General features: G+C 36.4%; 1 long non-coding RNA gene across 2 annotated transcripts in view; it reads right to left on the bottom strand.

Annotated features, from left to right (window-relative positions):
- The window catches only part of LOC141577569 (uncharacterized), a 552,790-nt gene that overhangs the window by 164,273 nt on the left and 370,606 nt on the right, over nucleotides 1-17,911 (bottom strand). The gene's annotated exons all lie outside the window — the stretch shown is intronic.

Here is a 17,911-nt window from a genome sequence, read left to right as displayed (position 1 = left end):
GGCCAATGATTTAATCAATGATGTCCATGTAAAGCCCAAGACAAAAACTCTGAACACTGATGTTTAGTGGAACTTCCTATTTGGTGAACCCATCTGTGTGCTGGGAGGGTGATGCAATCTGATTCTATGGGGAGAAGGCACAGCAGCTCTGTATTTGAGAAACCCCATGTCTTGTCCTATATATCTTTTCATTTGATTCTGATTTGTATCCATTACTACAAGCTGCAACTCTAAGTATACCACTTCCCTGAGTTCTGTGAGTTGTTTAGCAAATTTTCAAACCTCAGTGAGGTTATGGAAACTCTTCTGGACTTGTAGCCAGTTGGTCAGGAATGTGGGAAGCCTTGGGAACCCTGAACATGTGGCTGACACTCTAATTGAGTTCCACGCCCTTAGCAAATAAGGTTTGCACTAACTTCAGTTGTTAGAGTCAAAACTGTATTGCCATACAGTAAGCATATACCATGATCTAGCAGTTATATGCTTAGGTATATTCCCTAGAGAAATGCATCTGTGTATGGATCAGAAGACATGTATTCTTAGAAGCATTATTCGTGAAGTAAATATCTGTGTAAACCCCACTGCTTATTGGCATGACAAACTGTAAAATGCTTTATATTCATTAAAGGAATACAGGCAATGAAAATTAATGAATTACAATTACATGCAAAAATGTGGTTGAGTCTTGAAGACATAATTTTGAATGACAGAAGCTTATAACAAAGTAATACACACAATATTGCAATTCTCTTTATGTCTAATACAAATAAAGTCTGCAGAAAAGTAATAAACAGAAATCTCAAAAAACAGAGTCAGGAGACCAAAAAGGGGAGCGCTCACACCTCATGACCACAGCAGAGCACAACAGAAAGAAGAAAGGCTCCTCTTCCTTCCTCACAGGACTCAGCAAATGAAAAGCCATGGGCTCATTATCATAGCCCTCCCAACTTCCTTTTCTCCTCTATAAAAGCGTTCTCCTTCCCTTGCTATGTGGGGACTTGCACATGCCTCGTCATGGATGTAGACCTTAAATCCTAACTCTTTGCTGATACCAAATGTGAGCTGGCCTTGAGATGAGTTAAGGCCGTGGACCCAAGGCCATGATCAGAGCATGTTTGTAGTATTCAGTAAATGATGACTGTATGCATGCATCAATTATATAAGATTCAGAACAAAGAACATAGAAGGACACATTTGCTAGAGACATCCTGTAAGTCTACGAACAAAGGAATTCACATTGCACACGTGCTGGCAGAGAACAGAAATGAGCAGGACAGGCACATCACAGGTGCACGCACCGCCCTGTGGCAATGGAATAAAATGCTGTTAACCCCGTGGTGTCTCCTGCTGCAGTCTGTCCAGCAGTATGGCAACTCCTTGTGTATTTTTTCATTTGGGCCTCTCACCTTCTAGAACCCCATGTCTGCCCCCCTCAGCTGACACCAAATAAACCCATCTTTACTAGAGAAATACCTGGCAGTCTATTTGTTTTAGGACAATGCTTTGGTGGCCCATATGGGGACCATAAATGACCTTGAAATGTTCCAGGGCTGGTGAACAAATAGGTGCAGTATCTGCAAAATAAACCCTCCGCTTTTCCCATGGACGCTGGAGTTTGAAGGTATGTGTTTCTCCTGGATCTGAACACGTCCCTCTTTGCAGCCGAACATCTCTAGGCTTTACTCAGAATCTACCCTAAAGTTCCTTTCTGGTTAAACCTTGTTCTGTGTGCAAGTACTCCTTAGGCACTCTGGTCTGATTTCAAGATTAGACTGTTTCAACTGCAAATGGCTGAGAAGCTGCTGGCCCATTCCTTCAGGAACAGGGACTACTTCACTGGAACTGCCAGTTTTTCAGTTATTGGCTCATTCCTTTGAAGTAGGGGCTGTTCTATTGAATTTGGCTGAAAAGCCTTTGGCTTAATTTCTCCAGGATCGAGCTATTTCCATAGCATTAGCTGTTACTAGCTTGCAAGCAGTTTGAACTGAGCTGTTTGCACTCTTTTTTACTCTGTAGTGATAAACATCTAAGAAATGGGATCCCAGTTATTGCACTATTTTGAGGGTGCCCCACCTACAGGTACTTTAGCTGATTTTATGTTCCTTCCTCATGTGCACTTTTAACCAAATGGACTGATGTGACCAAAGGCAATTTAGAATATCAATGGCTATTATGGGGAAATTTTTAAATCCCTGAAATTAGTTTCTTTAAAATTGAATTGGACTACAATAACTCAAAAACTTACAGAAGAGTGTGCAATGCTTATTTTGACTGATATTTTAAGGTTTCCCAGTATTATCAGGAGTCTAAATTGCCTCAATGCAAAATAATCATTTAAGATTAACTGAGGGAAACAAATGGTTAAAGAAAGATAAAATGGCTTCTGAAGCCTTAGACTTTCTTCCTTGGCTTATCTCAGGCTCTGGCTCTGGCTCCACCCTGTCTCTCTTCCTCATAGCCAGACTCCTCCTCCAGCACCATTGTCCCCCTTCCCTTCTAGGCTGCCTCTGCCTTCTCTATGCCCTCAATCACCCCATACTATTTCTGTTACCAAACTTCCCTTTGTCTCTGGAAGTCTCACCACTCTCTTCTCTTCTCAACTTACCAGAGCCTATCTCTTTACAAGTAAGTCCTCTGACAATGCAAAGGTTAAACCTTTAATTTCTTACATTCTCTGAACTAAAGCTGAATTGTAAGCCATAGTCAAAGATTTTCCCAGAGCAGCTGAAGATCCTCACAGACTTAAAGCGGAATTTAATAAAACCATTCAAACTTATCAACCTGGTTTCTCTGACTTTTATCAGGTAGTTCACACACCTGCTGGTGAAGGTCACGCTCATCATCAGACAAAAACCACGAACTGGGAAAATCCTGAACTTTCTCTAGAATTACAACCAGGAGATCAACCTGGTAACTTATCATAAAATCAGGATTGGAAAATCACTAGGCAACTTCATCAAGCAATTCCCAGGGATCATCCAAAACCTGTTGATTGGAACAAAATTTAGGTTTCCACACAAAGCCAAATGAGCCTGCTCATGACAGTTACAAATGATTTCAGATAATTTTTAAAGGAAATTTTGGTTTTCCTCCAGATGTTGATTTCACCTGGGTAGCTTTTAACTCTACATTTATTAATGGGCTAACCTGGGACCTTCCCCTTCTAGTAAAATGGACAAGGATGGCATGAGAAATTATGTCCATTCCAGATTTAGTTCACCTGGCAAACCAGACCTGTCACACTACAGATGAGTACTTCCAAGAAGACCACCACGATTTTTAATCTTCAACTCCAGCAAATGAAGGCCCCTAAACAAAAACAGAACCCTCCTGGTTTCTGCTATTATTGCAAACATTCAGAATGCTGAAAAAGAGATTACTCAGAGGTATTTTTGTAACCTATGAGAATACATAATTGCTGGAGAAATGTCTAGTAGTCTATTTGTTTTAGGTCAATAAGCCAAAAGTAAACCATATTGTTTATCAAAATATCTATAGGTTATTAAAATATATATATATATATACACACACACACATATATATATCTATATATATAAAGAAGTGGTTACTTAATGACAGAATAGTGATTACCTTTAAAGAGGAGTGTTATTACTAGGCTGGGGCAATTGTACAAAATAAGATACTGACAAATGTTTCACTTATTGTCCCAGGTGGCAGTTACCTGAGTCCTTGTTTTGTGGAACAATTTTGCTGTTTGTTTTATGAACATTCCTATGTGTAGGTTATATTTAACTATACAAAAAAAGTCAGAAGAATTTCATAGGAATGAAAACTTGTGACCAAGCTTTACCAGCTTCCTTTGACTTGCTTTGATCAATAATGACAATGAATGTATCATGTTTATCACATAAATGTTTGCTTCTAAAATTAGTAAGTCTGATTATTATCTAAGGGAGATTTTGTGTCACAATATTCTTTTCATGAAATATTCAATAATGGCATAAGAAATTCACTAGCAAAGTTCAGTGAGGCTTTAGCCAAGCCTCATACAAAATGTAAATGAAACATTAGAGACAAGTCCAAACAAATGAGATTTTAGAAATGCAAAATTTTCTCTTGTCATAAGACTATGACCTAGTCACTTAAGCCAGGGTCCGGGAAATTAACTAGTGTTATAGAAATCAAACTTGAAACTGCCCAATTAATGCATAATGTAAAAATCTATGATATTTGAAATTAGAGCAAATCAAAGCTTTGCCAAGTAAAATGGAATATTTTTTAATAATCCAAATATCACTTTTGACTCAGATATATATTACTGTTCATTCCTCGATATTTATTCAAATTTTTGAATGATATACTTAAAGCAGTCCAGTCCATAAGTTTTGAGGTTCACTTGATTTCATTCATCCCAACCTCCCCAACATTTACTTTAAAAATATACCGCTTTTTTGTAATATGGTAATAATATATCATGACAAAGCTTTTGTAATTGTTTTCATTTATTTTATAATCCTATTCTTCAAATTGTAAAATAAATGCATCAAAAAAATTTTTTTGTATTTCTAAAAACAGCAGGAAGTCATAGTCTATAGCAGCTATTCAAAAGGCTGTTTGCACACAGTAATTATTTCAAAATGAGAGTTCTAATTTAGTAGACTTGGAGTATGGTCCAAGTACTTGTGATTTTAGAAAGCTCTAACAAAAAATTCAATGTACAATACAGTTTGAGAAGAGATTCTATGAAAATGCTTATTTATTACCAGAGTTCCTTCTTTTCAGAAGTGTTTGTAACTATTTCTAGGATGAAACAGTTCAATTCTTATGATGTATGATTTCCTCCTAATTCTTAATTTTTAGGGTTACTGTAACTTCTTACAGAATATAGAAATTAGGATGTATATTTTTCTGTTTTATTCAAGTTTAATGATTGATAGAAAGTATTTCTCTCCTTTCCACATACTCTTTATCTGTCTAGGACAAACTGAAAATTATGGCTGGCTGTCCTAAAAGAGTTCTACAATTTTATTAAAATATGAACTACCATTTGAATATATGCATCCCCAATTGATTTTCAAGTATTGATCCTCTGAACAATTTGAATCAGTTACCTTTCCCATCATACACAAAGAGGATAAAATGTTATATTTATGAATGTGAGTTTCAGTATCATTGTGTAGGTAAAAACGGGTGGGATTCTCTACAAAGGCTTTAAGGAATGAGGGATTTGGGACATAACATACCTGGAAAAAAAGCTAACTCTATTCCTTTACTTTTCCATTTACAATGGAGTTAGAATAGCAGTGCCTTTCATAGTCATATACTGACAGCCTTAGCAATGTTGAAACAAACTTACAAGTACACTTGACCTCTCCCAAGTCACATTTTTCTCATCCTTAAATAGGAATAAGTGTGCCTTTTACTTGGAAAGCGCTGATCATGGGAAGAATCTGTTGTCTAAGAGCAAAGGGAAGGCATCAAGAGTAGACAGAAGAAATAGATTTGGTTAAATTAGCAAATTCATGAAAGACTGGATGATGTCAAGATCTGGGGAAAGAAAGCCTAATTTTGAGAAGATAGTATTTTCTTTTAAAAGACCAAAACCACAGGAAGCACCATAAATGGTCCTCATTCCCTTAACCCAAGTAATAAGGAAAGCCAAGATCATAGCAGAAATCTAACTGGGTAGATTCTAAGACCATTGTCAAAGCTGCTCTGCAAATTCTTAACTTCAGGTGCCCATGGTACTTTGTTTTACAGTAAGAACATTATATTTAGAGAAAAATATTTAAATAGAATAAATGGTTTTTTGGGGAGTAACAAATGTCTGCCTAGTTCCATCCTGGGGTGCCATTCAGGGAAGATTTTGGCTAATGTCTAGGCAACAAAGAATACTGAATATATTGTAATATCTGATACTCACTTAACACTTACTCTATGTTAGGTGCAGTTCTAAGTACTTTCCATGTGTGGACTCACGTAATTCTCATAGAAATTCTATGAGATTAGAGTAAGTGTAATCATAATCTCCTTTTTGCATTTGAGGAATCTGAGACCCAGAGAGCTTAAGTAAATTGTTCAAGGTCACACAGTAATATTTATAATTATAGAAGATAAAAGAAAACTTTTTCATTGTAAAATTTTCTATAATGTCTTAGCCATCTTCTTTTGCTTCCCATAGGAAAAAAAATTACAATCACTAAAGATTATCTCTGTATGAAATTGGAGCTCTCTTTTACAGAAAATATATTTTTGATTATTGAATTTCTGATAGTTACAGTGTGAAGATAAATTCTTCATGCACTGAGAAAATAGATTTTTTAATCCACTTTAATACAAATGACATAAATTGGTGGAAAAATTTTATTTTTTAAAACCAAAAGTCAACATCATTTTGCCATCTAAATAAACTAAAAATTGCAGCTGATTTTTTTCCTCCAAATAGAAGACACTCTGACCTTGTTGACACTAAGTGCTTTGAAGTATCTGACTTTTTTTCCATTTCCCTTCCCTTTCTTTTTCTTCTTAACTTCATAGACTAACCTTTGGTAGAAATCATGGTAAAAATGTTGATATTGCTCTCAGAAAAGACCATAGAAGTGAATAGACATGCTTTTTCTTTTACCAATTAGCTGAGGTTTTTAAGATTTTCAAATAGTTAAAATGTGTAAAAGGGGAACTTAATTGCAGAACTTTCTATTTATAGTTTTTATGTATCAGCATATAATAGAACATCACTACACAGACACAGACACCCTGCAGATGGGGCTCCATCTGTTCAGCCTGATTCTGCTACATGCTTATGAATGAAGCCCAGTCATCGACACTGTAAACTGCTGCTGCCTTAAACACTCACTGCGTTTCTATACCATTAACTCTGAATGTTTTCCTGGCTTGACTATTGTTTTCTTTCTCTTGCAAAAGAGTTGTTTTGCTGGAAGATTTGTCTCCACATACAATGTGTCACTGCGGGCAAGTACTGCCAGTTATATATTTTGTATGAATTCTAAATGTAAATTTATTCATTACAATGCCTCCTGTTTGGGCTAAAATTTCAAAACAAAATAATATGGTTTAAATCAACACATTGAGTACCTAAATGCTGTCTTAATAATTCTTTTGTTACTTTAATTGAAAGTATTTTTTCTACTAGAGTCTTTTAGTACTGACTTAAGTCAAGAAGGCATTGCGTTGAAAGTGCAATGGCCAAAGAGTAGCTTACATTTCCGGTACACTCAGCACAAACGTATGTAAGCACATTGAGTTGCCCTCAACTGTCCTGAGAAGGAGAATCTTAAGTCAGGATGAATGAGCACTAGCCTCTGTCTGCGATGTTTTTCATCTTCTTTTCTGAGTGAGTGACAACAACAAACATAAAACCAAACAGAAACGACAAGGAGATGAAATTAAGTCTATGCTATGTTCACCTTTAGTGGAAGCCTTAGAGTTTTGGGGAGCGGACTTGGGACTTCACAAATGAAGGCTTCTAATCGCACACGCCCCTCATCAGTAGTAAATCTACGGCAATACAGTATTTTTTGGTGAAATAAAATATGTTCTGTTGGAGGAGAGTATACAAGTAGGCAACTGCTTGACACAGATTAAATAGTGTTAAACGTTTCCAGATCAGAGCTGTCTTGCTTTGTGATTAATAGCGCTACACATTCGCTTCTGCCCATCCGACAGTAGCCTGTTCTAACGTACTCTTTACCTGAACAGACGAGAATTGTTCATTTCTTTAAAAGTTTATCTCCTTCTTTCTGCCTCATTCTCTTTTAACCTCGACTGTACCCCTGGGAATTTATACCGAGATTCCTTTGTGGCCCCTTGTTCTGCCAAAGAAAAAACAGTTTTGTTTTTTTTTTAATATTCCTAACTGTGGAAAGACTATCACCTCCCATCACACACACACACACACACACACACACACACACACACACACACACACACACACACACACACACACACACACACACGCTCCTTTTTGAATTTTTGAGCTACCACCTGGCAGGAATTTAAGTGTGATTAAATTCCCTTCCTTTTTCTCCAGCCAAGTATACTTAGAAATGAGAGCTTAACGACCTCAGTCCGGGAGGATGTAATTCTTGGATAAGGAGGAGATCACCAAGAAGCTGAAAAGAAGCAGCTTTACGAGCGGCGATCTTCACACCTCAGAAATTCCGGGTGATCCAGGTCACTGTCCCAGGCAGGTAAAGATCTACAGGAGCCACTCCACAATTAGCGCCAAACAGAACAGGGTGATGGAAACAGAATAAAGTCTGAGACCACAGAATCCTGTCGAGAATCTGGATTTGCCAAATATTTGTTCTGTTTTCTAAGCTTTCTTCTAACACATGTAGATCCCATTTTGGCACCTGTGAAAGTGACTTTCCCTGGTATCTGCCCTCCCTTTCACCCTCACACCTTTATTTTCAGTTCCAGAGCTCTTATTCTCATGTAGTTAGGATAATTTTAGTACATGAACAAACTCATGAGATTTCAAGCAAAGACAAAATTATCATCTTACCCCATTTAGTCAATTTTTACAGTGTTTTCTCTTCCTTTGTCCTTTTTCTTCTATGCTTGGCTCCCACATTCAGGGTTCCAGTTTTTTGTTTTGGGTTTTTTTTGGGGGGGCAGCATAATAATTAAACACTACACAGTTTCTTAAAAACCTAAATGAACAAATTTGTAATGTATTAATTTCTGGTAGATGATGGTACTATCTCTAAATCTGCTATTAAGTTGTGTTGATATAGCTATTCTTTTATCAATAAGATGATACTTTTGGAAGCACATCACAGATTAATGAGGAATAACAAATACAATTTAATATCAAACATATCATCCCACTTATCACTGAAATATTTATTACTTTATAATAATATAAATATATTTTATCATGATATATAATTGCACCAAAAAAGGAAATCACTGGTAAAAATTAAGGAGACTCAAAGAGCTTAATGTACAAACATAACCTGCCTATAAAGATCTTTGACAGACCAAACTGATACCTGCAAATAAGGATGTTTTTAATTCTGCTTTGAATGTAGTAAGTTGCAAAAGAATTTTTCTTACACCCTAGTAAGAAGAACCAGGCAGATAACCCCTAAAATTATAGACTTATTTAAATCTATAAGAGCTCTGAAAATCTAAGCAAACTGAAATGAATTAAAAATCCAGGCATGACCCTCTTGTAGTAGAAAAGAGACCCATGGTTGCTTTTTTTCTTGGCAGGAGAGTGGAAAGTAGGAAGCTGACACCCTTAGGAACTGGGAGAAAGCAGCTGAATGTTTTCACAATTGTATAAAGTTGAGAGTAGACTAGGATGAGTGTGTAGATTCTAGAGGAATCTGAAGCTGAAAAGGGTTTGCATTCACCCATCATCACTTTCCCTCAGGCCTTCATAAAGTGCTCACTCAGAAAATAAGGGTTCAGCAGGTTGAACATGAAAGACCCATTTGAGCACTTCAGGTCCTCGAATAGTAGGGAAGGTTCACCTAGGCCAGGAGGGAAGGCTATCATTTATATAATTCATATAAATCTATCTATTCATCCATCAATCAGTTTATCTATCTATCCATCTATCTACCCATGTGTGTATTAGTGTGTGCTTGTGTGTGTGTGTGTGTGTGTGTGTGTATGGAGAAAATGAGAAAGTAAAACTGTTTCTAATCAAAGGCAATCTGATTGTCTAGCATAAAATCCTAAGGGATCTACAAAATGTATCTGAATTCTTGTAGTATTAATTAGTATTAGTAGTATTCTGGTAGTAAACTAACAAGGAATTAAGCAAAGTGGCAAGATAAAAAATCAACACCTAAAGTCAAGTGTACTTCTATATACTGGTCACAAGCAAATGGAGAATGAAAAAATTAAAAAGCTAGTTACAGGTAGCATGTATAAATTATATATTTCATTTATTTCTATTCATTTGAAGGCCAGGGTAAGAGGAAATTCAGCAGGAGATGACCTTTTGATTCCAGCTACCATGTAGACACAAACACAAACACGCACACACACACACTTATGCATATTTATATATATATATATAGATACAAACTTTAACACATAAATAAGTAAATTAGACACAAAAATGTGCAAATTCTGGCCTTCAAAGGTTGAATTTCTGTATTAATTTCATGCAATCTCAATCAAAACATAAACAGCCATTCCTGAAGGAAACAAAAAATGACTGTAAAATATATTTGGATATGCAAATGCTTGCGAATACACAAAGCAATTTTTAATAAGATGACTGCAGTTTTAAAGTAGAAAGAATTTTTCACAATATATTCTTGCTACACTAATTCACTGATGTATTTCACAATAAAGCTTAGCACTCAAACCAGCATGGGATGGCATCTACTGTAACTCCCTTTTATTAAAACTTTGAAAAATCTCAATGCACATTAACACTGCATAGAGGAATAAAGCAAGAAAGGAGTTATAGTTTTTAGTCAGTGTTTCCCAAACTTATTTGACTACAGAACCTCTTTCCACTTGATTCCTATTAACACCTTTTCAATGTAGATGTTAATGGAATATTCTGTGAGGAACCCTGCTATATACCTCCAAGACTAGGAAACAACAGAATTAGTAGGGGAACTGAATGTTAAAATAGTTTATAATGCTTAAATAAACACCAAAGACTATAACATGGTTTTCTCCAATGCTATAATCACAATATTTTGACTTTTGTGTCTAATCAGCATTTTATTAAATTTGATGAAGTCAGGATTGGCCAAATATCCACTTTTGACTTAATGATGACACAGCTAGACCAAAAATATTGCTGAGTCACGATTCTTGACCCTCCAGGATTATCTTCATAAAAGAATTGGTTCTGAAATTTCTGCATCCCAGGAGAGAAATACCATTAAAAAAACTATGGTCAGTATGTTTCTTGCTGTCCACTGAGTGAGCTTAATTAACAGAACTCTTTATGTTCCATACAAATGCCACTGGTGATAGTTAATTTAACGTGCTAACTTGGCTACACAACGGTCTCAGACACATGGTCAAACATGTGTGGATGCTGCTGTGGACGTGTGTTTTAGATGAGATTAGCATTTAAATCAGCAGATTATGAGTAAATCAGGTCAACCTCCCATCATGTGGGTGGACCTTAAGAACCTTAAGAAAAAGACTGACCTCCCTGAGGAAGGAAGAATTCAGCCAGCAGATGGCCTCTGGACTGAAACTGCAGCTTCTTCCTGGGTCTCCAGCCTGTCAGCCTACCCTGCAGATTTTGGACCCACTAGGCCTTATAATCACATGAGCCAACTCCTTAATATTTCCATAATATTTATTTTTATATTTATCTCACACACTTCTGTTTCTCTAGAGAACCCTGGCTGCCACACAGGATTCCTTCTATTTCACACATCTATCCTTTCCCTTAAGTCCCTAAGATGTAAAACTCCTTTCAGTGTATTATGTAAAGAAATGCTATTCATCCTTCCACTGAAGTCACTTTGTGCATCTGTCTGAAACCCAAGATCATACACTTCTTGGCACCAATGTAGAAACAGGATTGGATAATGATGTATTAAATACTCTTCTAAATGTGACCACTCATAAAAGCTGATCTTTCTGATACTAAACAATGAATATTTCAGAAAGCGATTGTATTTTGAAATGCATGTGGTTTGCACAACAACTTCTCTCTCACCATGAAAGAGAAAGCAGGAGCACTTCTTAAAGGGCTCTTCTGAGATAAAGTGGCCCTGCAGCCTTTGAGTAAATGTCTTTGAAGAATGAGTTACTGGACATCGTGTTGTATGCATGTGTCTATGCACCTGGTCGTTACTTTTTGACTCATTACAGTTGATCAGGAACCCAAACCTGGGGTACCCATTCACTTGGCTAACCATTCTAACTCACAAGAGAAGGTTTTGAAGAGGAAAGGATGACCACAACCAGCTGGTATTTAAGTTCTAAACTCTCTGAACTTCCAATGCAACATTTTTCTCCCCTCCTCTACGACCCAAGGAAAGGGTGAACTGTTTTTAGCAAAATTTAAAAATTTGTCTGGTAACATTTTTTTTTTTGACCAAAATAATGATTCTTGGTTGATATACCCATAAGAGGAAGACCCCTCATTTTTTCCATCCCCAGAGTCAGCTTTATTTTCCTGTCTAATAATTCAGAAAGAATACTACCTTACTACTTAAAAATAAAAATAGAAAGGTAAAATGCCTAAAGATGAGAGAATTCATAAATTTTTAAAGTAATTCACACTTACTGGGGAGCTCCAAACTTCAATTTCAGTAGAGACGTAGCAACAGTAAGAAATGGTACTTTACTGGCCCTACTCACAAAGTGATAAGAACATATTCATTCTTACATTATTTTTCATTAAAGGCTATACTAAGGTATTGAATATAGCTCCCTGTGCTATATAGAAAAAACTTGATTTTTAATCTATTTTTATATATAGTGTCTAACATTTGCAAATCTAAAACACCCAAATTTATCCCTTCCCACTCTCTTTGTAACTGACTGTACTTCAGTTAAAAAAAAAAAAAAAAGATTATTTTCTCTGAAATCCTTCTTGATTCTTTTAGAAAGTCATAGAAAGGGGATTCCTCCCACCTCAATCTCTCTGCTAGATTTCTATACAATAATCCTTACAAATCCCTGCAAAGTGCCCTTCTGTGCTATTTTTTCTATTCCCAGAATGGAAGACTCTCTCAAATTGGTGCTTTAACATTTCTCATTAGTGCAAAACAGGCTGCATGGTTCAAGATCTAAAATCATCTCCAGTGCCTTATACTGACCATATGAATATAGTCTGCTTCTTCCTGCACATGCAACCCACATATAATCCTATATCCTCATCTAATTCTTGGTTTCCATGTCCTCCCACTGGCATATCAGAATACAAGGATATCCTCCCTCCATTTTTGAAATTATTTCTATTTAATTGGGCTCTGAAAATCAGGAGAAAAGTGAGAATATTTAAATCACATACCACGATGCACTCAAACTAATCCCCTCATATTTTCTGACACTTTGACTCTCTTTTACTTTAAGAAGAGCTCTTTCTCCTGAAGAAACTCAAAGCAGCAAAAAACAAAAAATGTCCAAAGATGAATCATCCTATACACTGAGTTAGTCCTGGCAAGCCCTTGCTGGGTCAGTATTTATAATGAGTACACAGCTCTGCAGAATCAAGTGCTCAACTGTTTTCTATTTCCCCACTGCCTAAATAAAATGAGTGGGCCAGGACTGGTCTACCTGAAGCCAATGGCCGAATTTTCGGAAATATATTATAAGAGACAGTATTCTTTCCAATATGAGAATACATCTTGGAGGGAGAAGGAAAGGAAGAAGTTTACTTCACTATAAGAAACGCCTGTTAAATATTAGAGTATGTTTTAACACAGACACTGTGTGATATCACCCTTATCAATTCTGTTTCTGGATGGATACAGGGTTTTAGAAATTTGAGATGTTGAAACTACTCCAAGGGCAGAAATTGCAGGTAGCCCTACTTTGTGTGCCAATGAAATAGTTATAATTACATCTTGGTCCATTTCCAAGTCAGAAAACCAGAGTAAGTTACTTTTTATGAGCATCTTTTATGGGCTAGGCTTAGAGTATGCACATTATTAAATATTCTGAAGATATAAGAGTTCATACTATTTATTCTGTGCCAAATGCCAAGTCCTGAGTTAGGTAGTGTTATTATTTCCAGTTTTTGGGTGAGGAAACTGAAGTACAGAAAGTGAAGTGGTTTACTATCTCATGTCCGGGCTGGTAGCAAAGGCCAAAGTTAAAATAATATTCTTGGCAGCAATGCTTTTGAAAATATTTTAAAGCAAAAACATCATGTGCTCAATAAATACTGAACTAAACTGAGTTAATTGCACTATGTTCACAATTTTAAAATGGGGTTTTGACCAAGTTACATATATTTTAGTTTGAAACAAAGAGAAAAATGAATTGGCAATGTAAAGTGCCTTATCCAGCAGTCTTTCAAAGTCAAATCTCTGAAGGTCACAATTAAAAAGCCTTTCTGAGAATTCAGTGATGAAAAACAAAACACACATACCCTATTATTAAGGCTACACATGCAATTATTTAAAAATACATTAAAGAACTATGAAGTTTTTTTATTTGATATTTTTAAGAAAATAACTTCCCACATGCCCAGTAATTTATCATAATTCATTTTTATGTGATATTTTATCAACTACTTAAAATATGAAAGCATATAATTTCCTTCATCCAAAATCTAACATTTAAGTAATCCATGACATCTGGTTCTAATGCTGAGGCTGACGACATGATACATGCCCAGGTGGGTACAAATAGAATCTTTTTTCATATACTAATTTTTCAATTTGTATTTACTTTTTATTTTCTTCTTTTTTTCTATTGAGGGGCATTTTCAATTTTTAATTAATTCACATGAACTCTTTATGGATGAAGGTAATTAAAACTTGGTATTTTGTGCTGCAAATATTTTTCTCAACCTCTTTTCTTGGTTTTCTGCCTTTGTGTTAGCCACAGAAATGACTGGGTGTATGTAGTCAAATCTATCAGCTTTTTCATTTATGAACTCTGACTTGAATTTATATATCTAGGCCTGTCTTCCCAAGTTTGTGTATCTAAAGGACCTCCACACTACCACTGAGGCGTAAGCCAACGTGGTCTCAGTGTGCACAAACACCAAATGTGAACATGTGGAACAGTTACTGTCCTCAAGGTGAATCTGATGAGAACTGGGGAGCTGATTGATAAATCCCCTTTCCTTTCCTCCTCCTGGACTTCCTGTCTCTGGTGCTTTACTTTATATGACCTGCTGGAAATCCTGTGCAACTGAGCTATTTTTTGTGCTCCATCCAGTAAGCAGCCACCTCAGCTGTGCGCCTGATACTTGCTCTTGTTCCTTCCTGTCTTTCTCTTCACCTCATATTTGCTTCTCAATCATCATACTCCCTAAAAACATGTTCACAGGCAAAAGTCTGCTTCAGGCTCTGATTTTTGAGTATCCCACACTAAGACATATGTGTAATAAAGAACTAGTTAATATGCCAAAAGAAAAAGAGGAACTATTGATTTCCTAAAAACCACTGTCTGGATTGTTTCCCTGTCTCAGTAAATGGAAACTCCGTTTTAAGGGCTTCAAGCTCACCAATTTTAAGTAATCCTTTTCCTCTCTCCTCTTCTCATATTCTACATTTAATCCATTAGCAAATCCTGCTGTCTGTACCTTCAAAACACATCTAGAAAATGATCCCCTCTGTGCTACACCACAGGTGCTCCTGCCAGAGCTGCCGTTACCATTCACCGGGATTTTTCAGTATCCTTCCTTCAACGTGGTACCCAGGTGTCTAGACTTGACACCTATGATCTATGTTTCATGTAGCAGAAGAAAGATTCTTTTTCAAATGTGCATCATGTCATGTCACTACTCTTCACATAACCCTTCAAAGATTTTACAGTTGCTTAGAGCGAAGGGAAGAATTTACAATGGCCCATAATGCCCTCCTTGTTTTAAGCCCTTGTTTTTTCTCTACCTTAATTTTCCCGCTACACATCTAATCTCTCCTCGTGACAGACCTCCTTGCTGGATATCACACATGCCGCACATCCTCCTCCATTATGACTCTTTCCATTTGCTATATTTTATTAGCTTTTCCAAAGGATTTAAATAGATAATCTAGTAAATCTGGAACACAGTTCCTGATAAGATCATAATAATTATCACTTGTTATGACATTTTAAAATAGAAGCTGCAATTATTCTCAGTGCCTCAGTCTTGTCAGTAAATATGTGCAATGACTGTAACACCAATGTTAAATGTGAGAATATTTCTGAGTTTACGTGAGGAATATGAGTGGTTAGCATGAGACAGTGGTCCATAACCTGGAGAGCACTATACAAATGCTGGCAGTTATTAAATATTTAATGTATTCACTGCACTAACCATCACTTTTTTAAAAATCCTTTTCATCATGTGTTTGGATGACTGAGTGTGTCATGGTTATAGATTTTACGATATATTATTCTAACATGTCACCGCACTCTTCCCTTCTCCTCCCCTTCCATTCCTTTTCCATTATCTAGTTGATGTACATAATCAATTATTAATTGATCAATAAATGATGTACATACATCAATACATGTATCTGGTCCTATCTGTTTCCTCCTTCCTTCTAGCAGTTATTCTATTGATTTTTTGAATCCCTATCACCATTCTTTTCCAGGTTCACTTTTCTCTTTCCTAGATTTTCTTCCATTTTCTATTTTTTTCTAACATGATTTTGAGAGTTTCTCAGCCAGTGTTTGATGTCAGGGCTTGGAGTTGTCTGTTGCCATGGATACTGCTTCAGCTACTTGCCCACAGGAGGGAGCCCTCTACCTGCGAAAAGGTAGGCTGGCAGCAGCAATTTTGTTGTTCTACAAGAGGATGGTGGAGGAGTCAATTACCAATAGAGGCATAAGATGGCTTATTTTCTCATTGTGTGCAACTCTTACTGGTGCAAGTATGGCGTTTGGTTTATTCTCTGGACAGAAATAAGAGGCACACTAGACAGTTACACAAATAGTAAGAAAGGCATCTAATGTCTCACTGAACAAATATATCTTCTCATTTTCTCTTACCAGCCTGATCTCTTTGCACTGAAATCTCCATATGAAATACCAAGCAAGAGTCCCATGCAGCTAGACATCAGCCAGGACTGTCCTCACAGGAGAGGAACAAATCCAAATGACTGCTTCTGAAAGGAAGTGAGGTTTCAATGGGGCAAAGCGATGGAGTTCCTCAGATAACTGGGGCATCCTGTGAGACTTGCTGAGAAGTATACGAGTCCTCAAAACTAAGGACATTTCAAAACCATCTCTCCACATTCACAATGTTCTTTTGGGACAATTATGCCAAGCTAAAAATAATTTCATTCAAGGCTCAAGAGTGTTTTGTAACCAAGGAGGCCTGAAAATATCCCTTTATAGCTCCAGCACTATCAGTCCCACAGAGCCACCATCCTTGCTCTGAGACCTGGAGGTTCCAGCAGAAAGAAGAGATGCACTGGCCTCCTTGGGCAGGAATTTGTGCTCACTCATCCATCCCTAGTGACTATGACTGGGCTGATTGTGGGCCTGGGACCTAGAATTTTTTTCCCTGGCTACCCACCTTCAACTACCAATAATTATAATTTATGCTAAAGATGATGTTTTAGGTCAAATAGGAAGAACAGAGCACTGAGCAGTCAAAGCTGGTGGGCCAAGGAGCATGGGTCTTCTAAGAAACATGAAGCCTAATGTTCTATATTTCTTAAATGAAAAAAAATTATCTGTCCAAATTAATTGGGGATAAACTGGCATGAAAATAGGACAGCAACTGAAATTACAACTTACATTAAGTTTTTAGCTAATTTATCATTTATCAAATGCTTTTATCATAAAGAATATTCATTAAAATCAAAAGATTATTCTCACATAAATAAAATCTAAGCTTCATTATTGGAAAAGAAACCATAGGTTTTCAGAGGACAGAGATTTCAGATGACACATGTCTTTAGCAGTCCTATACTGAGTGCCAAATTTAACTATAGAATATTACGCCAAGTGTAAGAAAAAAGGGACCCTAATGTTTAATTTTAAATATAAATATAAATATAAATGAAGCAAACAAAGTAACTTTATTTTCATTCATTCTTTTCCCCTTCAGTAGGGTTCTCAGCATTCACATGTCATGTCTAGGGTCCAACTTCAAAATACTTCAGTTTTGTCAATGCTGATGCTGGAAATCTTTTGAGTATCTCAAAGTAATTTAAGAGCCAGAAACTAATGATAGAGGCTGAATTCCTCAAAGAAGATTTTAAAGAGAAGAGACTCACAAAAAGAAAAAAAAAAAGAAAAAGATAAATAGAAAGGAAGGAAGGAAGGAAGGTCATTTATTTTCTATTATACTAGCAGGGCTAAGGGAAGAATT

This window comes from Camelus bactrianus, chromosome 4 (genome assembly GCF_048773025.1).
Source record: "Camelus bactrianus isolate YW-2024 breed Bactrian camel chromosome 4, ASM4877302v1, whole genome shotgun sequence".
NCBI classification, from domain to species: Eukaryota; Metazoa; Chordata; class Mammalia; order Artiodactyla; family Camelidae; genus Camelus; species Camelus bactrianus.
The sequence above is the reverse complement of the archived record's forward strand: the minus strand, read 5'-3'. Positions and strand labels throughout refer to the sequence as shown.